Raw genomic sequence first — 20435 nt, 5'->3', positions numbered from 1 at the left:
CAGTATCTAATGGGTATGGTTTTTTGCAGGGAAGGGATGAAAATCTTCTGGAATTAGATTAGTGGGTACACAACTCTGCATATACTAAAAGTCACTGAATTGTTCACTTTAAATGGTGGATTTTTTGAGTACGTAAATTATATCTCAATAAAGCCTTTGTAACAGAAACATAATATAATACTGGAAGGGTTCTTGAAAATTCATGCTAAATCTACATGATCCTCAATATACAGAATTAGCAAACTGTTATCATATGGAATTAAAGGCTGAACTTGTTTTATATTTTAGATTTAGAACTTGTTTTAGATTCAAGTCCAAGGCCTGGAAACCATATGCACAAGACACCAATGCGCTGAGAAGAAGTTGCTATAAATGGTTCATTCCAATGGACTGATTAAAGTATCAGAAACAGCTTTGGAAGGTGCAATGGACTGACTGTGTTCACCCAAAATTTATATGTTGAAGTCCAAATTCCTAGTACTTCAGATTGTTGACTGCATTTGGAGATAGGGTCTTTAAAGAAGTCAGTAAGTTAAACGAGATCCTTGGGGTGGGCCCTAATCCAATATGATCAGTGTCCTTAAAGAAGAGGAGATAGGACAGAGACACACACAGAGGAAGGACCATGTAAAGACACAGGGAGAAGAAGACCATATGCAAGCGAAGAAGAGAGGTTCAAAAGAAACCAACCAATCAGCATCTTGATTTTGGACTAATAGTCTCCAGAATTGAGACAATATTAATTTCTGTTGTTTAAGGCACCCAGCCCATGGTATTCGTTATGGCAGCCTTACCAAACCAATTCAGAAGGGAAAGACTTTGAATGATCTTTACAACTCCAACCAAGAAAATTAGCAAATTTTACTCTTTAAAAGGTAGAGTTTAGAAATTACGAATATTAAAGGAGACATGTGTTTTTCTTCATTTGATGCAGTTTAATTTCATCCACTTCGCTGCTCACAGCGTTGACCTTGCTTTCTGTGCCTGTAGGCTGAAGGACCCTGAAAGAATCCCTGCTACCCAATAATTAAAGAGAATTCTACCTAAAAAGAAGATAAACTCCCCCTCTGGCCATAGCTACAGTATCAAGTAGTTAAATGTAAGCAGAAAGGCCCGTGTCATCAGACTTCTTGTCACTGCAGTGCCATTAGCACCCTTTTAAGTATTTTGAAATCATTCTCAGTGAAGGATATCTCTGAGACCAATTCTTGGAATTGTTCGTACCCTCTCCATACAACTTTTTCCTCCCTTGAGGACAAAAGAGTTAGCATTTAAGTGGTCCTCATGTGCTCAGTACCATGCAGCCCCTCTTTCAATGAAATGGAGCCAAGTCAGAGAGAGACTCACGGGTTTGGTGTTAGCAGAGTGGGCAAAGGGGTCCAGATGATTGCAGTGCTTTATAGTTCGGATTAAAGTTTTTGGTCTTAATCTTAAGAATATTCTAAATCAATAGCATAAACTATCAACCATGTTAACAACGTACATATTTTTTTTTCAAAACACTTTCCAAATTCCTACCTTATTTTACACCCACAATAACTTTATTAGATGGCTAAAGCAGGTGAGGATACATGGCACAATCCATAAACCCAGAGAAGCTGACTTCTCATTATCAGAAATTGAGTTTGAGCTAATGTAAAGTTGCATTACTTCAAACTAATGCCAGAAAGATATAATTTATGAAAATTTCTTAGTAAAAATTCTCTTTACGTTTTTTATAATTTATTATCTGACAAATAGATGTTGTTTGTAAGTTTGGGGGGATTTCCGAGTTTTAGTGAGTAAAATAATTTGTAATCCATTTGTTATATTTTACATAAATGAATGTTTTTTAACGGCCAAGAAATGCTTGATTCTTTCAAGAATGTTTAGAGGACTTCTCTGGTGGCACAGTGGTTAAGAATCCGCCTGCCAATGCAAGGGACGCGGGTTCAAGACCTGGTCCCGGAAGATCCCACATGCCGCAGAGCAACTAAGCCCCTGCGCCACAACTGCTGAGCCCACGCGCCTAGAACCTGTGCTCCACAACAAGAGAAGCCACCACAATGAGAAGCCCGCGTACCACGGCAGAGTAGCCCCTGCTCGCGACAACTATAGAAAAGCCTGCGCGGAGCAACAAAGACCCTATACAGCCAAAATTAAATAAATTAATTAATTACTTAATTAAAAAAAAAGAACGTTTAGAGTTAACTGCCCCCTGCCAGAAATTGAAATTTTACATTATAAAGTCAATTATTTAGGAATGTGCGGACACTTTCATTTAGTTGAATTTTACGTGTTGTTCTTGGGTTGTCAATAATAGTAATTTAAAAGTTAAGATACCATATTTATTCACACATTTCCCCCTTTCTGGGTACGTTGATATTTTAGGGTAAAAATGTAAAGTCCTCTTCGTAGCTGCTTATGCTTCCTGCTTTAAAATAAAGATACTATCCCCATGCTTTGCTCCTTATGTTGTTGCCCAAAGAATCGAGATGAAAATGAAAGGATTATATCCATGCTTATCTTCCACTTGACCAGGTGAGAAAAGGAAAGCATTCAGCCCGCCCTTGCAGTGTGGCTCTCACAGCATCCGTTCCTCCTCAGTGTCTCCTCTTCTGGCTGCCCCACACACCCCTCAGGCAGGGTAGGAGTACAAACTATCACTTCCCTCCAGGAATTCCAAGCCATGGGGATAAATGGAGAGTCTAGAAGTCAGGCTGGGAGTTACTTGCTCTGGACCAAGGCCAAATATACATGTGCCTCAAATCTAGAACTTGAAATGGAAGGAATACCTAATGGAAATATCACCTTGCTGTCAGCTGTAAATCTCCTCCCTTCTCTTTCATTTGTCTATATCACTGTAGCCCTTAAAACGTCTTGGGCTCCCAGTGGTATTTTTAAGCAATGTATTTATGTATGGAAGGAAGAGAGCGCTTAGGAGATTTAGAATCCAATTGACTTTGGACCTGAGGATTGTTGGATTAACTCTGAATACGTCACTCTGCTCTAGTAAACCGAGTAACATCAGATTAATGATGATGATAAAAGGTGACAGTGAACAAGAAGCTGGGTACTATGATAATTTTTTGTCCCCTTTATCCTACTTATAATAGAAAACATTGTGAATAGTATTTCACACCCTCAAGTTGTGCAGTGCACAATCTATACAAGAAATATGACAACTCTGGTTAGAGATTTAAAATTATAAAGGTGAGAATCATACAAAGTACAAGAATACTTAAGTTTTGCCAAGTCATTTGGCTTTTAAACCTCTTAGGACTATCCAGGGAAGATATTAGAAGTTTTGTATTTTAAAAATCTAATTAATATATGAAACTCCTTCTATCCAGATATATACCCCATGATTTTGGAGTTAAATATCAAAATTATAAATCCCATTCCACTGATGTGGTCACATGCTACAACTATTGGCCTTCAATCAAGTATATGTACAAAAACACTGGCAATACGACCTAATAAAAAGAAATTTTTAATTCAAATATTGTGGCATACTTGTGCTCAATAACCAAAATGCCATTAAAAGTCATTCATGGACATTTCCACGTGTGGAAAGACAGAGTAGACGGTTTTCCCTATTCCTCTTACTAGGCACATCTAAAACCCCTGGGTATTATATATAAAACAGACATCAAAAGAGTCTGAAAGGTAGAGAGGAGAGGCAGCTGGGCTAGAGTCCTCACACCTGAGGAATGGCACAATAACTTCAACTGAAAATCACTCATCATGCACAGGACCCAGTAAATCTCAACTTATATGAGGAAAGAAAATCAACATCTGCCAAGACCAAAATGACACAGATGTTAGAACTATCAGACAAGGACTCTAAAGCAGCCATCATAAAACTGTTTCTGAGCAATTCCTAACACACTTGAAGCAGATGAAATAATAGAGTCGAAGCAAAGAAACAGTGTTAGCAAATGAACTATGATCTAAACCTTACACCTTATCAGAAATTAACTCAAAATGAATCACGGACCCCAGTGTGAAATGTAAAACTATGAACGTTTTTTAAATATAGGAGAAAATCTTCATGATCTAGGGGTAGGCAAAGACTTCTGAGACTTGACACCAAAAGCAGGATTCACAAAGAAAAATGATCAATAAACTGGGCCTCATCAAAACTAAATTTAAAATTTCTTCTCTGTGAAAGACCCTGTTAAGATGATGAAAAGACAAGCTGCAAACTCAAAGAAATATATCTGACAAAGACCTTATATCTAAAATATGCAAAGGACTCTCCTAACCGTAAAACAGGATATAACAAAATCCAAACAGTCCTATGTAAACAACATCACTGAAAATGATACATGGACGACCAACACGAAAAGATGCTCGACATCATTAACTGTGATAGACCTAATAACGCCCCCTCAAAATCCATAATTCGAATCCCCAGAAACTGTGAATATGTTATCTTACATTCCAAAGGAACTTTGAGGATGTGATTAAGTTTTTAAGAGCCTTGAGATGAAATTGTCCTAGATTATGCTGCTGAGCCTGATATAATCACAAGGGTCCTTATAAGAGGGAGGCAGGATCAGAGATAAGAGCGGATGCTATGACGCTGCATTTGAAGACAGAGGAAAGGGCCAGGAGCCAAAGATCATCGCTAGAAGTTGGAAAAAGCAAGGAAACAGATTCTCCCCTAGAAGGAATACAGCCCTGCAGACCCATTTTAAACTTCTCATCTCCTCAGTTGTAAGTGAATAAATTTGTGTTGTTTCAAGGCACTAAGTTTGTAATAAGTTCTTACAGCAGCAATAGGAAATTAGTACAACTAGACATTAGAGAAATGCAAATTAAGATCACAATGTGATCTTACTATACATATCTATGAGAGCTGTTAACATATGAAAAATAGTGACAATACCAAATACAGGTGAAGAGGCACAGAAAGTAAATCTCCCTTACGTTGCTAGTGGAAATGTAAATGATACGGCCTCTCTGGAAAATTGTTTGGCAGTTTCTTAAAAAACTAACCATATATTTACCATTTGATCTAGCAATTGCACTCCTGGGCATTTATCCCAGATAAATGAAAACTTATGTCCACCCAAAAACCTGTACATGATTGTTCATAGCAGCTTTATTTGTAAAAACCTAAAAACTAGAGACAATTAAAATGTCCCTCAGTAAGTGGATGGTTAAACTGTGGTATATCCATAGCTTAGAATACTACTCAGCAAGAAAAAGGATTGAACTTTTGCTGCACACAACAACTTGGATGGATCAAGGGCATTATGCTGAGTAAACAAAGCCAATCTCATACTGTATGATTCCCTTTACATAATATTCTCCAAATGACGCACTTATAGAGATGGAAAGCAGGTCAGTGATTACCAGGGGTTAGGGATGATGGGCAGCTGGAGGTGGGTGTGACTATAAAGGTGTAGCATAAGGGAAATCTTTATGGTGGTAGAATTGTCTTGTGTGTTTACTATAATGATGGTTACACAAATCTACACCTGTGATAAAATGACATAGAACTATGCACACAAAGTCAAGTTATTGATTTGATGGTGTACTATAATTATGTAAGACATAAACATTGGGTGAAATCAGATAATGGATACTTGAACCTTGAAGCGCTGTCTTTGCAACTTCCTATGAATTTATAATTATTTTTTAAGTTAAAATAGTAGTGGCAAAAGATGAGAAGGAGTCAACTGATATCTTTCCAAAAGAGACAGCTAAAAGTTTAATAATTAACTGTGAGGCTTTGTTTAGGAAACCCAAGATAGAGATGTTATAGAGAGAAAGGTTTTCTAGCTCTTATTTTTCATGTCATTTTCCATTTTTTTCAACTTGAAATATATTATGCATACAAAAGAATACACAAAATACATATTTAAAGATGACTCAAGAAGTTGAATATAATCAATGCCTTCCCTAGAAGGCCCCTGTATTCAACGGTTATGGCAGCCCTTCTCTGCCCCAGAGATAACCGCTCTCCTGACATTTGTGATAATCCCCTGGTTAAAATGTTTCCTTTCTATGTATTTATCTCTAAACACTGTTTTGTATATCCTTGTCTGTTTTGAGCTTTATAATAATGGAAGCATATTGCTTGGATTCTTCTGTGAGTTGCCTCTTTTGCTACTATTATGTCTTTAATGTTTCATGAGCCTGGCTGTAGTTCCTTCCTTTTCAGTGCTAAATAGTATTCTATGTATGAAATGACTACTGGTGAACTTTCTGGTCTCCTGCTTTTGAAACCCTCTTTCTTTCTTCTTTCTTTTCTTTCTTCTTAGGAGCAAGTCTGACCAGAGAAAATGTGTTCTCAGTTGTTTCCAGCCAGGTCCATCTGAGACTAGGAGGATAACTCTAATACTGAGTTCCATATTGGGAAAGCCACTAGCCTGCCCTGTGGCACTCACATTCTGCAATACCAGTTTTATCTGTAATAAATGGCAATGCTTTAAGCATTCATTTGCCTCACTCTTTTTAGCTGATTTCTCAACTGTTTCAATTAGGCAGGGAAGAAAAAGATCATATATTTGTTCTCTCTTTTGAAACCCAACATTGACATCCTAATTGCCAAATTTATTCTCTTTTTCTTGATCTTTCAATTGTGTTGATGTCTCCCTCCTTCTTGAATTTCCCCTTCCATGGCTTTATCCACATTTTCATGGTTCTCCTCTTCTTGTCGAGTTTTCTCTTCATAAGCTCTTGTATTTAACAGACCTTGAGTGTTTACCATGTGCCAGACTCTGTGCTGGAGGCTCACTTGTTTACTCCCTTAGATCAATTTTAGGATCATTTTGTCAAATGTAAAAAATTTTCTTGTTTTAATGTATGCATTGATTTGGGAATAATGAATATCTTCCAATATTTATTTGTCCTGTATAAAAACCTAGAATGTGTGTATTTTCTTAGTGTATACAAATTGATTTTTTTAATTAATGGGGTATTTTCCTCATATATTTTATTAGTATTGCCATTTAGGTTAATCCCAAAGTGGTGTTTTTGTTCTTAATGTTAGTGGGGTAGATAGATGGATTTGTGTGTGTGAGTGTGTGTGTGTGTGTAATATTTTTTCTTTTGAAATTATATTTTCTCATTGATGCATTAAAAAGCCACTAGTATATTTTTATAGATATATATGCATATGTGTATATTTGTTTATATGTAAATGTACATATTTTATATGTAAATATACACATTTTATATAGAGACTTGACATATATATATAAGTGAAGATATATATGTATATGTAGTCTCTATTATACTCATTAATTCTAATAGACTTTTAATTGATTGTATTGGTTTTTTAGATAAAAATATATCATCAGAAATTCATCATGATCATTTGTTCAATTTTACTCCACATATACAACTTTTTTCTGGTGTTTTGCCTTTTCCAGAATCTCAAGAACAATGCTAGATATGGAATTCTGGTTTTATTTCTAATTTAACACAAATGCTTCTACCATTTCATCCTTATGTATGACATTGGATACTGATCTGAACTAGAAATTGGTTTACTTATTAAGGATAATTAGTTTGAATGTTAGTCTTTTTTTTTTCCCCGGCTGCATTGGATCTTCATTGCCGAGCACGGGCTTTCTTTAGTTGTGGCAAGCGGGCGCTACTCTTTGTTGCGGTGCATGGACTTCTCATTGCGGTGGCTTGTTGCGGACCACAGACTCTAGGCATACAGGCTTCAGGAGTTGTGGCCCGTGGGCTCAGGAGTTGTGGTTTGTGGGCTCTAGAGCACAGGCTTAGTAGTTGTGGCGCACGAGCTTAGTTGCTCCGCGGCATGTGGGATCTTCCCGGGCCAGAGCTCAAACCCGTGTCCCCTGCATTGGCAGGTGGATTCTTAACCACTGCGCCACCAGGGAAGTCTGTTGAATATTAGTCTTAAAGAGATATCTAAATAGGTAATGAGTGTTAAATTTCATCAAAATACCCATTAAAACTTATTGAGATTTCTTCATGGTTTTCTTATTTGCTCTACTGATGAGTTAACATCCTGATATCATATGATGAATTATTTTAACATATTGGTGAATTCTACTGTTATTTTTTTTTAAACACACCTTATACCATAGTGAAACAGATGTATAGAATACGTTTTAATGTTGTCTTTGACACGTGTAGATTTTAGGATTTAACTTTGGAGAATGAGGTAGCCTTCTAATATTTTTCTGTGGTCCAGAATAGTTTATAATGCACAAGAATTATCTATTGCTTTGATGTTATAGAATTCATTCATAATATTATTTAGAGCAAGAGCCTTTGATGACTTCCTTAATTTCTCCCTGGATTACCTTTTATTTGGATTTCCTATTTCTTCTTGAGTCAGGATTTTATATGTGTATTTTTTCAGAAAAATTATTGCTTTTATTATGTTTTCGAATACATTTTACCAGTGTGTATAGTATTCTCTTTTCATTTTCACTTCTCTGTTATCTCTGTAGTAACATCTTTTTCCTTTCTAATTTCACTGATTGTTTTCTTATGTTCTTAGATTTTTTTAGAAATTTGTCCATTTTCTTTATTTTTATAAAGACTCAGTCTTGAAATCATTAATTTCTACAATCATCTTCACTATTCCCTTCAGCTACTTGCCACAGGTTTTAAAGTAGTTATTCATAATTAATTCTTGATGTAAACACATTAAAGACATTCATTCTTTGTCTAAAGAACATATTAACCACTTTCCGTTAAGTCCTACTGTGTAATTAACATTCAGCTTAAAAATATACTCATTTTAAAAATAGCTGATTTTTAAAGTCAGCTATTTAATTTTTAAAATATCTTTATTTTTACCAATAGTTATTTTGGGAGATCATTGAAAATTTTTTAAGTAGTATAAATTTTTGGTTTTGAACTCCTATTATTTATTTTTCTTTAAGATGTATAGCTACCAATTTATTATAGAGCTATGAAATGATTAAAATAAGGAGAAAAGTACAGAGAATAATATGGTATATATTCAGGTATCCATGACCCAGAATTGGTAGATGTTAACTTTTTTATGTTTGCTTCAGATTATTTTTTAAGAAATAAAATATTACAATTAAGTTTGAAACCCCCTTTTTCAATACTTTCTCCTGACCTAGCCCCTCTTTATTTCTCTCTTCAGAGGCAACCTCTACCCTGAGGATGGTTTTTATCTTTCCTGTCCATGTCTATATATATTTGCTACATAAATTGTATTTTAAATAAAAATATTTAAATAAATATTTATATAAATGGTATAATAAACATTGTGAAACTTGTTTTTCACTCAACATTATATTTCAATACATATAAGGCAAATTTATTCATTTTAGCGGCCATGTAGAATCTGTCATTTATGTGTCCATTCCTCTACTTGTTTGAACTGCTGTAATGAATATTCTTAGGTGTTCCCTTAGGCATATGTGCAAGAGTTAGGGTATATACCTCAGTGTGGGTATGTTTATCTTCAGCTTTACTAATTGTTACCAAATTACTTTCCCAAGTGGTTGTACCAATTTACACTCCTGCCAGAAGTTTATCAAAGTTTCCTTTTTGACCACATGCTTGCTAACACCTGGTATAAATCTACTATTAAATTTTAAAGCATGAAATGTTATCACTGTAAGTTTTAATTTGCATTCACCAAATTCCTTGTGAGGTTGAGCAGCTTTTAAATATGTTCATTGAGTTTTCTCATCTATGAGTTACCTACTCATATCCTTTGCCCATATTTCTCTTGGGTGGTCTTATAGATTTGTAGGAATTATCTGCAGGTTCTCGATAGTGATGCTTTTTCTCTTAAAATCTTGCTAATGTCTTCTCATGTGTCATTGTCTTTTTAACTGAGTTTATAGTTTTTTTAATATACTTTTTTCTTTCCATGTAGTTAAATTTATCACGCTTCTATAACCTACTCCTTTCTGCTTCAGTATCATAAAAATATTCTCCAAACTGCTACAAAAAATTTTTAGAAGTTTCGGTGTTTGATCCACCTGAAACATTTTTTATATGTTATATGAAGCAAAATGAGGGCCAAAAAATGGATAGAATTACCTGTCAAAGCTGAGATAAATGAGGCATAGCCTCTGTACCTTACCTTTGAATAGAATATCTGATTAACATGCTAAATCAGGCCTTCACACCTTTATTGACAATGTCACCCGCTTCACTCATTTAAGAGCTTTCTAATGTATGTAAATAGGGTTTTTTTCTGGAAGCTGGAATATATGACAAAGTCCTTCATTTTTCCTACATGATAGATAAGATGGGTATTAGTAAATAGAAAGAAAGACATAAGCTCTTTCAAAGCTGCTGCTTTGCTTCAATTATTGGGGTGTTGCATTAAAACCAGAAGAACTGGTCAGCAGAGAAAAAATGGGAAACAGAGATAAGTTTCTTGTCTCTTGAGTCAGATAATCATAGTTTGACTGGTATTTAACCTCAGTTTAGGGTGGCTTTATTATTTTTGTAAGCCATTTGAATTTCTAGAATGAAGGACACGTCCAAATATACCTGTGTAAATATATTCCAAAAACAAGAATAAATAAGATTTTTCCCATGTGGATTAATAGACCCTCTTCTGATGCCTTCCTGGGTTAGCCCTAATCAAGAATTAGCTTTACAGCAGAGCCTTTTTATTGTGCCTTGGGTGGAAAATGTGGTTTCTATATACCACGAATCTGCTAACACAACCTTTTCCCATATCTGGGGATGGAATCATTTAATAGATATTCTGTAACCTTTTTCTATATCTGAGCAAGAAGGCTAAACCTGACTGCAGAATCTGGCTTTCCAGAGGGGCCTTTAGCTGTATTCAACGCTAACACAATATTATATCTTCCCCACTTCGCTAGTGGGTCCTCTGGACTAACTACCCTCCTGACGTTCTTTTTGCCTTCCCACCCTACTAACCACCTGGCCAAGAGTGCCACGCCACTTTAGGAGCCTCACTTGGCCGATAAAATATAGAGGTCAAAAGAATAGAACATTGGGCTTCCCTGGTGGGGAAGCCGATGCAGGGGACACGGGTTCATGCCCTGGTCCGGGAAGATACCACATGCTGCGGAGCGGCTGGGCCCGTGAGCCATGGCCACTGAGCCTGCGCGTCCAGAGCCTGTGCTCCGCAACGGGAGAGGCCACAGCAGTGAGAGGCCTGTGTACCGCAAAAAAAAAAAAAAAAAAAGAATAGAACATTGTGCCTACAGTCAATAATAATGTAGGGTGCGCTCAAAAATTTGTTAAGAGGGCAGATCTCATGTTAAGTGTTCTTACCACAATAAAATACATTTTTTAGAAAAGGATTTATTTCCCTTAGTACCTTCATAGAACAGCATAAGGACAAAACAGGAAGAAGATGGGAGAGTGCAAATACAGCTCTCACAACCTGCTAGTGGAAGTCAGTTGTGATAGTACCTTTCACAGATTGCTTGATAATGAGAAAAATGTGAGTACAAATCAGGGCTCAAGAATGGCTAAAATCATTAGCATGAATGCTTTAGAGGGAAGTGACTAGTTTTACGTTGCCTGTTTATGGAAAGGAGATGGTTACCAGTTTACTACTCTTCTAAAATGGGACAGGAAGGACAACAAACAGATAGGAAGACGATGTATTTTTTAATGGGTTTAATTCCGTGCTGTCTAATTGACACAGAAAATACAAGTTGTAATTTGGCTGCATCTATAGACCTGGTAATTTGCCTCTTTAAGTCAAATCAGTAATATAAAGGATACACACATCAATGTTTTCTATGCTTCCGACTGGATTATCAACCCACTGAGAAGAGTTAGGGAGTTGCCAGATATAGAGAGCAAACTAGTGGTTACTAGTAGGGAGAGGGTGGCGGGGGGACAATATAGGGGCAGGGGATTAAGAGGCACAAACTACTATGTATGTATCAAGCAAATAAGCTACAAGGATATATTATACAGAGCAGGGAACATAGCTGGTATCTTGTAGGTACAAATGGAATATAACTGTAAAAATTGTGAATTACTATGTCGCACACCTGAAATTTATATAATATTGTAAATCAACTATACTTCAGTTTTTAAAAGTTAGGGTGTTGTCTCTTCATCAAAGTTATTTTAGTTAATGACATCTTATATAAAAGACCGTTAGTTTATATAGACAAAATGTAAAATTAACTAAAGTCCAAACCAGAAAAATTTACTGTGAGACATTCTTAGAAAATATTCTCCATTGTTAACTTAAAGAAGGCTTAACTTTACACTTTTTAGAAAAGAAATTCAGCCTTTTTGTGATAACAATATGAACACATAATGTCAGAGCACAATATTCTGAAGACATGAACTTAACACAATTATTACATTAGGCAGGCTTGGGATACATATTGATTTATGAGAAGTATAAGAAGCCTATCCTCTAAAGAGCTCCAACATACCCTAATTCAGCTCCGAGAATTGCTTTGATAACTCTCTCTTGGGAAAATTAGATGAAAGCTTGCCCTAGGAGTGATTAAGAGATTTCTGGGATTTCTACACCAACATGAAAGCTCAGGATTTTAGGCTTGTACTAATTGTTCCAACCCTAGGTCCCAAAAGCCTGACTCCACTATTGAGATATCTTAAAAGCTATTTCAAAATATGCTTTAGGAGTCCCACAATTCTTTAATTCAAACACTAGTTCATACATTTTTAGATATCATTTAAGCTGTAATAGCCTGTAGTAGATGCAACTGTTCAAAAGTGTTGAATATCAAATTTTAACACATTAGAGAGAACTAATGCCTGCTCTCATACTCTCAGGTGAAATCACTGAGGTACAAATTTCCAGATAATAGTTGCTTTGACGTCCTTTACGCACAGTTGCACTTCTTATTAGTGCAACAGTAATCTTCAAAAATTTATGTGACTTTGCATACATGTCTTTCTTTGAGTATGGAAATGTCATTTTATTTTATTACTTTTCTATTGAAGTATAGTTGATGTACAATGTGTTAATTTCAGATGTACGGCAAAGTGATTCAGTTATACATACATATATATATATATGATATATATACACATTCTTTTTCACATTCTTTTCATTTATAGGTTATTACAAAATATCGAGTATAGTTCCCTGTGCTTTACAGTAGGCCATTGTTGGTTATCTATTTTATATATAGGAGTGTGTGTATGTTAATCCCAAATTCCTAATTTACATGTCCTTTTTAGTAGTTATTCAGGACTGTGCATGTCTGTCACATTCGATTATACACCTTGCATCAGCTTTTGTGTTTGCCAATCATTTTTACAATATGAATAAGGTTCATTAGATTATGCAGGCTGTAGTAGTACCATCCTGCCTGCTGCGGACAATATTAGCAGTGAGGGCCAATCTTGAACTTAACATACAAAACAAAGTCCATTTTACTGTTTTGAAACTTTAAGTAATAGAGACAAGCATTGAAGTATACAGGAGACTTTTTAAATAACTACACCAAATGTCACATTATAAGATAAATTTTTAAAATATTTTCTACAAAAAGATATCTTTTTTATCAACTTCTCTGAAATTTAAACACCCACTTAATTATGTGAGCAATAGTTGGATAACAAAATGAATAAATGTAGGAAAATATCTAGCATCCTCTTTGGTGTTTCAGAATCAGTTTAGTTGTCCAGTACCCTGAGAATGCAAAATGAATGGCTTAGAAAAGTGTCATTTTCTCCTATTTAGTGAATTAGGAATTTCTCCCTATTGTGCAAACAAAACAAAATACAAAAATGTGTTGAATGTCGAAGCTGATAAAAGACTGCAACTGTCATAACTACTATGATAATAACCATTGCTTCAAATTATCAGTGTGTCAAAACAGCCTAATTATATTCTCTGGTTTTATAAATAAATAAAAATTGTTATAAATATGAATTTATAAAACAGGTTAAAATGACTAAATTTCTGGGCTTCCCTGGTGGCACAGTGGTTGGGAGTCCGACTGCCGATGCAGGGGACACGGGTTTGTGCCCCAGTCCGGGAAGATCCCACATGCTGCAGAGCGGCTGGGCCCGTGAGCCATGGCCGCTGAGCCTGCACGCCCGGAGCCTGTGCTCCGCAACGGGAGAGGGCACAACAGTGAGAGGCCTGCGTACCGCAAAAAAAAAATAATAATAATAAATAAATAAATAAAAGACTAAATTTCTATTTTTGTTTGTTTTATGTATCCAGAGTCTGTGAAAGGTAACATTTGAAAAATAAGTTCTATTTTTGCTTAAAACTTTTGAAAACTGCTGTGTTAAAATAATACAAAGATCAAAATTACTAGCTTTTAAGTTGTTCAGTAAGCATTCAGTATACTTCCACAATCATCCCTAAGTTTTGTTTGATTTTCTTGTTATTTAGGTTCTAAGACCTAAGATCTAATTCTCGTTTTGAAAACTACATCTGCCCAGACAGCCAATTTCGGCGTTGTCGTCTAAGCAATAGAGACCCTCCAAATTGCATTTGTACTGTCTGGTATTTACCAAGGTTACTTTGTGTTTGCATGTTCAAGCTGGCACTTAAGCGGCCTCTAAATTTCTCCTGATCCTCTGCCTTCTGTTTGTTGTTGTTTCGTTTGTTTTTTTGTTTTTTGTGGTACGCGGGCCTCTCACTGTTGCGGCGAGCCAGGGCTACTCTTTGTTGCAGTGTGCAAACTTCTCACTGTAATGGCTTCTCTTGTTGCAGATCACGGGCTCTGGGTGTGCAGCCTTCAGTAGTTGTGGCTTGCGGGCTCTAGAGCGCAAGCTCAGTAGTTGTGGAGCACGGGCTTAGTTGCTCCGTGGCATGTGGGATCTTCCCAGACCAGGGCTCGAACCCGTGTCTTCTGCATTGGCAGGCAGATTCTTAACCACTGCGCCACCAGGGAAGTCAGTTCTCTGCCTACTGTTTGAACAAACTGTCATCCTGTTCATAGTGATCTCTAAGTTACAGCTTCAAACTCTGAATCACTAGCTTGTCGCAGGAGTGATTAAGTCAGTCACAGGATTTGGCCGAATTTTCTGCTCAGGTTTATCTGAAGTGAAATTCTCTATTAAAGAAGACAGCAGAAACATGAAGAAAGACTCTTTAAACAAGATGCACGATTTAGAGAAAAACTTAGGAAGATACCAGGTGAGACTGGATGTTTTTGTCACTAATCTTCAGCTCTATTGCTCAATGTTTGATTTAACCTTGCGTTTCCCTTCAAAGCTTGAGTCCCTTGCAGTCTGATTTTTTTTAGTTTTTCTAGGGCTTCTTTAAGGAATTAAAATTTTATCTGCTGTGGTCAGTTATCGAAACCACAGTAGCTTTTCTTCTTCCTAGAGCATTTATACCATAATCTCATCTCGATGTCAGCCAGCCTCTTTCTACTTAAAATTTGTAAAGAAAAATATTTCGTCTAGTTTCTCAAGTTACTTGCCTTGTTTCTCTTATCCTTTATATGCTTCTCACCCAATAGAAAAGGAGAGATTAAAACATCAACAGGCATGACAGTAATTCTAGCTTGCTTGAGATCCTTCCAAGCATCCCTTTTTAATTGAAGTGGAATTTCATTTATTCTAAGCTTGTGTGCTCCCTTCTGCCACTTGCCCTCTATATGCACATAAATGGTCTCCAGCATCACAGCTTGCCCTATTTGAAAGAATCCACACTTCCTTTCACAGAATTTAACTTTTTAAAGAAACATATACCTAAACACAATATTAAAATGGTTTTAAATGGAACTCTAAGGCAGCTTCTCCAAAATGTCCAGTTAACCGAAAATACCATTCATGTAAGTTACAGATGAAAATGGCAATTTTCTCCCTCTCTGTCTAATTTCCTACCTCTCTCCTTTGACTGTATACCAGCGGTCCCCAACATTTTTGGCACCAGGGACCGGTTTTGTGGAAGACAATTTTTCCACGGGGGGAGGGGAATGGTTTCGGGATGATTCAACCGCATTACATTTATTGTGCACTTTATTTCTATTATTATTACACTGTAATATATAATGAAACAATTATACAACTCACCATAATGGTGACAGGAGGTGGAGCTCAGGTGGTAATGTGAGTGATGGAAAGCGGCTGTAAATACAGATAAAGCTTCACTAGCTCCCCCCACCACTCACCTCCTGCTGTGTGGCCCGGTTCCTAACAGGCCGCGGACAGGTACCGGCCCAGGGGTTGGGGACCCCTGCTCTATACCATGTTGGAACTCACAGGGCCCTGAAGAGGCAAGAGGTCAGGGTAGATCCACAGAAGCCAGGGGAGGAGAGAAAGAAATTGAGTGGGGATCCTGGTCAACATTTGGATGCTGTATCACTTCTGTTTGCTAACTCTGTATCCTAGTCATGCATTCACTTGCTCAGTTCCTGGCTGCAGTACCCACTGCCTGGCTCACTGGATTCCTGGAGTTGTACTTTAAAGCCCAGTGGATGGATTCAGAGAGCTATTAAGAATGTGACCAACTATGGCAGTGGCTCTGAGCCACAGAAGGCCAAAACCCAGGAGGACTTTACCCTCCTCAAGTTGAGCATTGCTTAAGCATTTTTGTATATTAGCAACGTGTGGTACCACATACTGGGTCAGTTTCTTTTTGATTGATATCATTGATATAATTCTGATGCCTTGATGTAATTCTGCAGTTGGTACATATTCCCTGTAACAACTTAATAAAACAAGAATTGATAGAATGAATTAGGGTTTTATAGAAAAAGAAAAGTATTACTAGATCTTTTTTATTATTTAAAAATGTTAATTAGTAATACAAAATTAAATAATATAAAAAGGGATTCAAAGAAAAAATTTACTCTCCCCTCTGACCCTCTCGTCCCATTTTCCCGACCTCCAGATAAGCACTATTATTGGTTTCTTGTGTATACTTCCAACGCTTTTCATCCCTATACAAACAAATATAAATATATAGCCTGAATTTCCCCCCTTTTCTATGCAAGGTAGTATATTAAAACAGTGTTTTGTACTTTGCTTTTTTCACTTATTAATGTATCTTGGAGTTCTTTCGATATCAGTACATAGAGAGCTCCCTTATTCTTTTTTGTAGCAGTGCAGTGTTGCAGTGTATGAATCAACATGATTTATTAACTAGTCCCTACAGATGAAATATAAAATGTTTCCAATAGTTTTGCTGTTTCAAGTATTGCTGCAAATATATTTATCAATTAATTAGTGTGTTTTGACTTAGCTTACATTGTTTTCAGCTAAGACTAAATTTTAATGTCATCATATGTACCTTGTTTTATGGCTTCCAAGATCATAAAGGAATTTTCTCATGCATTCTTCTAATGCTTTTATGACTTCACTTTTTACATTTATGTTTTTGATGCACTTGGAATTTATCCTTTATATCAGTGTATCCGGTAAGGACACAACTTTTTTCTAGATAGCCATCCAGTTGTATCAATACCATTTATTGACCATATATTTTTTCCACTAACCTAAGATGGCTTCTGTATCATGTGTGATGTGTTTGGGTGTATTTCTGTATTTTCTATTCTATTTCATTGGTTACTCTGTCTAGTCCTGGACTGCTACCGTAGTGTTTAAATTATTGACCAATTAGGGTACAATTTTTTATCTGTTATGACTAGTCTCACATCTCTGCTTTTCTTTTTTAGAGTTTTTATTTTTTGGATAGTCATTTATTTTGCCATGTGAATTTTATTTTATATTGAGTTTTGATATTTTATTTTATATATTTATTTCATATTGAGTTTTTCCATTAAAAAAAGATGAAGAAGACTATTAGTATTTTTATTGGTATCATAACATTAAATTTTAAATTTATATAGGAAGAATTTATATCTTTATGGTATTGAGTCTTCTTCATCTAGAACCTAATACATCTTTCTTTTTAGTATTTTTAAAATTAATTAGTTAATTAATTTTTAAATTTATTTTTGTCTGCATTGGGTCTTTGTTGCTGCGTCCAGGCTTTCTCTAGTTGAGGCAAGCAGGGGCTACTCTTCGTTGCAGTGCACAGGTTTCTCATTGCCGTGGCTTCTCTTGTTGCGGAGCACGGGCTCTAGACATGCAGGCTTCAGTAGTTGTGGCATGCAGGCTCAGTAGCTGTGGCTCGCAAGCTCTAGAGCGCAGGCTCAGTAGTTGTGGCGCAGGGGCTTAGTTGCTCCACGGCATGTGGGATCTTCCCGGACCAGGGTTTGAACCCGTGTCCCCTGCATTGGCAGGCGGATTCTGAACTTCTGCACCATGAGGGAAGTCCCTGGTATTTTTTGATAGTGTTTTAAATGTATCTTTATGTAAATCTTGCATATTTCTTAGATTTATTCCCTTGTGCTTTTTCATTTGCTACTGTAAATGAGATCCTTCTTCTTTTATATCTTCTGAATTCTTTTCATCTGTAGATTTTTTCAAATCATAATACGCTTGGTTATTTTCATGAATGGTAGTGGAAAAGGGATAAGCTGCAAGTCGTTCACATTTGTCAAAGAGGCAGGCATTTATAATGATGTTTGAGCATAAACAACTGTAAAATCTGAGGCCTTTTTTGATAGAAAATAATCACAACCTTGATGGGAAGTCCTTGTATAGGAACTGCTAATTGGTACCATTTCTTCATCTATTCTCAGACCTTTCCCACAACCCACATCATTTCAGTAACATTTTACTTCCTGCTGATAAATCTTTCCAACCATTGCAAAATTGACGTTCCTCAGAATTCACTTGCATCAGTTAAGGAATGTTTTCATTTAATTTTCCTGTTTATTTTTTAATGGCTTTAAGGTATAGGTTATATTCTTAGTAAGAGTAAACTCTCGACCCATAATTTAGGATTCCCAACTCCCTGGCTCCAACCTACTTTTTCATCCTTCATACCCCAGAATTGTAGTGCTCACTATTTCTTCCACGGTCCCATAACTTTCCACCTTCAGATATGTAAGCCCTCCATTATCATCATCTAAAATGCCCCCCCAGCTTCACCTCCACCAATCAAAATTCTATCCAAACCTCAAGGTGCCACCTCTAACAGTTCTAGTTGGATAATACTTTCATAATAGGCTTTTTTTTTTTAATCATTTAGCTTTAGAACTTTTGTTTGTTTACTCCTTTTGAGCTGAGGTATAATTGAGATATAACACTGTGTAAGTTTAAGGTTTACAACCTGTTCATTTGATACACTTATATATGGCAAAATGATTACCACCCTAGTGTTAGCTAGCACCACCATCACCTCACATAATTAGCATTTCTTTTCTGTGGTGAGAACATTTAGAATCTATTCTCTTAGCAACTTGCAAGTATATAATAGAGTATTTTTAGCTATACTAACCATGCTGTACATTAGATCCTCCAAAACTATTCATCTTATAACTGAAAGTTTGTACCTCTTGACCAGTATCTCCCCATTTCCCCTGTACACTGGTAATCACCATTCTACTCTCTGTTTCTTTGACTTTGGCTTTTTTAGATTATATGCATATGTGATATTATACAGTATTTGTCTTTCTTTGTCTGACTTATTTCACTTAGCATAATGCCCTGAGAGTCTATCCATGTTGTCGCAAATGGCAGGATTTCCATCTTTCTTATGGCTGAATAATATTCCATTGTTATGTATACCACATGTTCTTTATCTGTTCATCCATTGACAGACACTTAGGTTGTTTCCATATCTTGGCTATCATTAGTAATGCTTCAGTAAATCTGGTAGTGCGGATATCTGTTTGAGATACTGATTTCATTTCCTTTGGATATATATCCCAAAGTGAGAATTGCTGGATGATATGGTAGTTCTACTTTTAATTTTTTGAGGAACCTCCACATTGTTTTCCATAGTGACTCTACCAGGTTACATTGCCACCAAAAGTGCAAAAAAGTCCCCTTTCTCCACATCCTCACCAACACTTGTTACCTCTTGTCTTTTTGATGATGGCCATTCTAACTGGTGTGAGCTGATATGTCATTATGACTTTGATCTTCCATGACAGTTCTAATTAGAACTGGTTCCTCTCTCTATCTGAATGTCTACAACACTTCACCTGCAAGTCTCTATGGTAGCCTAATGCCCCCAAAGATGTCCACACCCTAATCCTAGGAACCTATAAGTATGTTCCACAGCAAGGGGACTTTGCAGAAGCAATCAGGTTGGGAAACTTAAGATAGAGAGAGTAGACTGTCTTGTCCTGGTGGGCCCAATCTAAGCACATGAGTCTTACAGACAGAGAACTCCCTCTAGCCGGAGTCAGAGAAATGTGGCAGAAAGTGAAGTTGGAGAGATTGAAGGCATGAAAAGGATTCATTGCTGGCTTACAGATGGAACCAGCCACATGAAAAGCCTGAGAAAGAAGTGGGTTTTACAAACAACCAATTATCTTCTAAGAAACCCTGAGATCCGGATGAAAATTGCAGTCCCAGCTGATAGCTTGATTCTGGCTAGATGTTAACTTTTGCCTAGTGCTTAAGGAATATGAAAAATCCACATCTAAAGAGCATCAAGGGACATTCAGATTGTTATCATGGAATTTAATTCACGTGAACACATTATTTGAAATCACAGCAAG

The sequence above is a fragment of the Delphinapterus leucas genome, chromosome 10 (genome assembly GCF_059928025.1).
Source record: "Delphinapterus leucas isolate spDelLeu-1000000601 "Yukka" chromosome 10, BTC_Dleu_Yukka2, whole genome shotgun sequence".
Lineage (NCBI taxonomy): Eukaryota > Metazoa > Chordata > Mammalia > Artiodactyla > Monodontidae > Delphinapterus > Delphinapterus leucas.
Note: the sequence above shows the minus strand (reverse complement) of the source record.